We start from the raw sequence: 6,000 nt of genomic DNA, 5'->3' as shown, positions 1-6,000 counted from the left end.
TGCATTATTTGACATTAAACCCCCTCATTAGGTTGATGTGGAATTATGATATTTTCCATTCGTAGCCAGTGTGCTTTGATAGGATAAAGGTTGCCATAAATTATATATAGATTATATAGTTATATAGATTCACACAAAGTAACACATCGGCATGCGTTTACCGTGCATTACAGCAATTGTTTTTTAAAAAAATGTAGTCATGATCAAATGAAACACTTTTTGCTGATAAAAGATCGAAAGCGTTTATGTTCCATTTGAGCCTTTAAAATATTTGCACATTAAATCTTGCCACGAAATGTGCAACATTACGTTAAATCTTATGTGAAGAAATGTTATTTTCCTGCAATAATTGAGGACGAAATTTTCGAACCCACCTATGTTCAATTACTGCTTACAAGTTGCTTGTAGTCAGTACCTCGTTCAAAATGTCACTGAATGGTCATATGTAACAATACTCGATTTTATTTCATGCTTGACGTCAACATCTTGATTTGTGTCATTTGACGGATGATCAAACTGGACCTATACTTTCTTTTTGCCGTGTAGTTTGTATCAAAATACTTTTAGCTTTGCAATGCATTTTATAAAATGACATAATGAGGTCTACAGTCGGGATTCTGCTGTATGTTCTGTGTTCTCTTCAAGCTCGTCTACTTCTTGCACATTCCAGGAATTCGTGACATGCTGTCTTATGATGTTACGCGCGTTGTATTCAACCCGCGGTGCGCGTTGGATGTGAAGGCATCAAGACCCAACTCACACACAAACACAAAACGAGAGTTTAACTTTTTGCTTGGCGAGAGCTCCAAATTCTTCCTGCAGAAATATTGACAAAGTTTAACAAAACTAAACACATCCCTTTTGGCCGAAAAGCGCGGCTCTCTTTGAAGAAGCACGTGACAGAGAGGCAAACGCTTCCTTGTCCAAAAGACATATTGTAAACATGAGCCATCATTTTTTCCCCCGACAAGTCGGATTCCCTACGATCTAAGAATGATTTGTTTCTCAGAAATGCAGGATTTCATTTCATGTGGGAGGTTTATTTATTCAACAAACATTCATCCAACAAATGTCATGGGTTTCTTTGTACTCTAAAAAAGCCCGCGTATACTGCTCACTACAAATTGTGCGTGTTTTCTGAAACCGATACCAACGTCTTTGAGTCTGAAGTTTGTACCGAATATCGGATTTTTGCTTTAAAATGCTTCTTATTTTAAGCTTTTCCTCAACATCCAAAAGAGGTATTCATTGTTTTGAAACATTTGTGACAAAACGTCTTCACGCCGTTTTGATTTTTACATTTCTAATCATGTTTAACGAAAATGAGTACACGCTTCTAAACTTAAGTTATGTTGTTAAAAATCTGTTACAGTCTACTTTCAATAAACGTGCATCTTGTTTCACCTCTGTCATATACCCCGCAAACCTGCGCGCCTCTTCTAATGAAGACAAAATTCAACATACTGCAGTTGATATGACATTAAGTATTTAAACATGAGCGATAAGTACATAAATGCTTATATTCTGCATCAGATCTGGATGGGGTGGGAACCAGATTTAATTCATTTCAACACTTGCATATTTGGAAATGTGCATATACAAATGAAATATGCATAAAAGAGGGGACATCGGCATTGTTTATAAGCACATGAAGAAATCCACAAATTAGGGACACATCACATACGCATCAGATTTGCACAGGAAATAACTGTAAGTGATATGTAATGTATAATAAGTATTTAGTTGTACCATATGTAACAAAACATATATCAAAAATGCTTTTTTAATTGCACTTTACTGCTTTTGACGGAATTAACGTAATGCGTATCATTTTTTCTTACACCCAAAGTGTAATTTATAATAATCATGTTATGTCGTGTCAGATGAGGGCGTGTCGTATTAGTCAGCGTCCGTAGCATACCTCACTATCCCCTCTGCAATAAAATTCTATTCGACATAAAGAAATCACGCATGCGTGTTATGCTTTAAGATTGTAATGCACAGCTCACATCGCAGAATTGCACCCGTTCGTGTGTTTTTAACGTGTATCACAGCAGGTTAAAGTTGTTTCCGAAAAGTGAATGCAGCGGCCTTAAGTCATCCGGATACGAATATCAGTGCTTTTAAAGCTCGTAGTCACTTAAACCAGTTATTAAGAATAAAGCGCCTGAGCCATGTCAAGGAGGAGATTAAGAATTATCATAATAACCGCCACAACTGTCACGTTCTGTGTACGTGGATAATATACTATGATCAGCCGTAGAATAGTTAATTGTAAGCGATGTAAGAAGCGTTCAGCCGTACTCGGCATGTAATATGTGTACGATGCTGTTGCCATTGCCGCGAAGGAAACGCCATTGTTGCACCTTTTACTCTGATCTTTTAGCGCAGATTAAGGTGACACGAACCACATCATTCGTCATTTTACAGTCAATTAAAAAAGAGCTAACCGACTGGTGGAGTATTGTGATACCACAGGAACGAGTTCTGTTACACACTGCAATTAATATCCACCCTTTTCGATGTGTTCAGGAAGTCCTGTAATCTGTTCGTCATTACCACAAACCGACATGTTCCCATTTGCTATCTGAGGGTTCCCGTTTTCACACGTATTGATGACGATCTTATATTAATCAGGTATTGATCGCACATCAAATACTTTTAAACCTGACATTGTGTTGTTCTGCCCTTTCCTGTTTCGTGTTTGTAATTTTGCTTTGTTTGTTTGTTTGGTTGGTTGTTTGTTTGGTTGGTTTGTTGGTTGGTTGGTTGGTTGGTTGGTTGGTTTTTGTTTTGTTTTGTTTTTTCTGGTTTTTGTTTTGTTTTTTGTTGGTTTTTTGTTGGCGTTTGCTTAGGTTTTATAATTTTGACGAACTATTCATTTCTTATTTGTTTGAAGGGCAAACGTTGGTGAGTCAATGATAAAGCATATAATTTTATGGATTCCAATTAATTGTTTTCTTGCACAGGGAGACGTTTCGTGTAGATTCCAGCTTGAAAACAGTATAATAAACAAACCGTTATCATTCATTTCTTCTTGAATATAAATCTGCTAATATTTGGAAATGTGTCAGGTAACTATTAAGGAGCATTTTGTGTGAATGTTAATGACTTTCGAAGTTAAATTTACGTTGACTAACCTATTTCAATGTCCTGATATCCTGAAGATAATGATAGTCCGTGTTAACCATCTGAAGGAACATATCTCATGTGTTTCTCACAGATGCACATAGCAAATGCAGCCATTTGCAGACATATTCAGTTCGAAAAGAATTTAAGGTGTATTTACAATAAGATTTCTTGTGAATGTGGAAAGAGGTTTAAGGATTGTTTTTACAACCCTCTTTACACTGTGCACAAATCCTGGTCATAAGTACATGTATTACATTTTTTAAAATTTTGCATAAACCCTTTTCACACTGAAGATTAATGTTTCAATAATTCACGATAATGGTTCTCTTCATTGTCCTATCAAAGCTTCATTTCTATTCGACATCATCCACGTGGGTTGCCTTGTCTGAAAGAAATAAACAATATTAAACCAATCTCGCAATTTACAAAGTCGTCTTTAAGAACAGTCATTATTATAATCACTGAGATTGTTACGTCGCCTGCAGGTGATATGGGGACGGTTCAACAAGCAAGAAAAAACATCTCTATTGAACTTTTATTTGTGTGACAAAAGAAACCGGAAGACGATCGTGCATTCGTTTATGGATTCAAGTGAAAATAGAAGCAAATCCATTCTTTGTAGTTCTCTTAATTGTTTTGTACCTTTGTTCACAACAGCATTCCAGTCTGCTGACAAATTCAAAGTATAAAAATGGGTTTGAATAAATACTTACATACACTCTTGTCTTAGTTTGATCCTGACCTCCACACTGAAGGAATGGAAGAATAAAATTCTCGCCTATCTCCAGGTAGGAGCAGGAATAAGTTCCTAAAACACCACTACACTGATCCTTTTCTATAACTACGCTATCATCATCAGAAAGCTGGCACTCGTTAATCCGGACATGATTATTCCAAGATAAATTGTACGGATGAACAAATTTCCGTATTGACGAGTGCCAGACTTCTGTCGATGATACAATGATATATGGATGCTCAAACTGGTAATCGCCCTGAATTTGCATGGGTTTTTTTCAGAATAAACACGTCCTGATTAATGTACGCACTGTAGACTTTCACTATGGTGTGCCATATAGAACTGGAGATCGTCCGGTTTTGGAGTTTTGTAGAATAAGTCCTGATTAACGAGAACTGTATGTTCTGAATGTTTGCCCTGGTGTGAGCTATGAAGTTTCACTTGGCATCAGAATATAGAGTTACAGATGAGTCGCGACATTCCATGTGAAGGGCATTTATCAAAGTAGCACAAGAGCATGTGTGCACCTCTGAACGCAGCCCGGTGCAGGATTACATTATGTAACAATACACGTACCTATATCAATCACAGCCGAAAGGGATGACATATACCTTTATTCACATGTCATTATTTATCGTGAGAAATGTCCTGGAAATAACAGGGAAGAGAGAGATGGTGTGTTAAGGTACACGACACACACACATACACACACGAAAGGAGGAGAGGAAGGGGGTGGGAGTGAGAGAACGGGAGCGTGAGAGATTGAGAGAACACAAAATAAATACATTTCGTTGTATCAAATAAATCTTTCAGTTGGGCTTAATTTATTTGTAGCATTGTTTCAAAAGTTCTTCAATATAAATACCACAATAGTTAGTTATGAAGAAGCGTACATTTAATGTCAAGATGTATAGCGTGTACTTACTTGTGGTTGTGGTATGTTAATGGCGGGATCACGACGGACAAAACAAGTATACTTTACTTTTATTTATCTAAAATGTATTTCCTAAATTATGTAGGAACGATGAATTATTTCGAATTTCTGAACCTGAAACCAAAACGAGTAGCGCAAACAGAAAACGTTGGTTTCTGCTCGAAGTCACAGCTCACGAGCCAACTACGACCGCTTGGTGTAGGGGAGATAACCCACACCTTTAAAATTGATCATGTGCAAAGCCCCTATAGCTATTTCAAAACAGCCTTGGGTATTTCAAATGTAATTTGGAAAAAAGATCCATGGATAGCATCAGGTATTGCTCCTATCAGGTCAAATAAATTAGAACACATCAAAACTTATCGTGTTTTACCAGATTAATATTCAACGAAGTTTATCTATTAAAATTAGTTTCGTTCATGACTTCACACAGACATGTGTGTGTGTTTCTCTACAGTGTTGCAATGGTTCTTTCCATTTCATAAGGAATGTTTGGCAATGCAGAAGGACCCAGGGGTGTAACACGAAGGCATGCACACCATGTATGAAATACCGAGACAAGTATTTGCCCGCTTGTTTGTACAATCAATTTCACGCGAAGTGCACAAATCGGACATAAAATAGTTATTGAAAACGAGACGTACGTTGTGATCACAGAGAGGTGACGATACTTTTTCAGTAATGTCACGAGTTTGCAACGCTGTTTAAGATTTTTTTATTTTGCCTCATGGGTAGAATTTGTGATGACTATTTGCTGAGTGAGTTTAGTTTTGCGCCGCATTCAGCAATATTCCAGCTATATGGGGCCTGTCTGTAAATAATCGAGTCTGGACCAGACAATCCAGAGATCAACAGCATGAGAATCGATCTGCTCAACTGGGAACCGATGACATGTGCCACCCAAGTCAGCTAGCCTGACCACCCGATCCCGTTAGTCGCCTCTTACAACAAGCATAGTCGTCTTTTATGGCAAGCATGGGTTGCTGAAGGCCTGTTCTACCCCTGGCCTTCGACAACTATTTCAGATATCAATACTTCCGATCTGCTATTACAATTTACGGAGAATACTAAATAATCGCTTATAAGCTGGATTTGAAAATGTATTTGAAAACATTACAAAGCTTACTGGGATGAAAGCAGTCGCCGAAAAGCTGTTAACTTAAGGACCAAAACACTAGGCTTACTATGACACCCGAAT

This window comes from Haliotis asinina, chromosome 5 (genome assembly GCF_037392515.1).
Source record: "Haliotis asinina isolate JCU_RB_2024 chromosome 5, JCU_Hal_asi_v2, whole genome shotgun sequence".
Taxonomy (NCBI): domain Eukaryota; kingdom Metazoa; phylum Mollusca; class Gastropoda; order Lepetellida; family Haliotidae; genus Haliotis; species Haliotis asinina.
The sequence above is the reverse complement of the archived record's forward strand: the minus strand, read 5'-3'. Positions refer to the sequence as shown.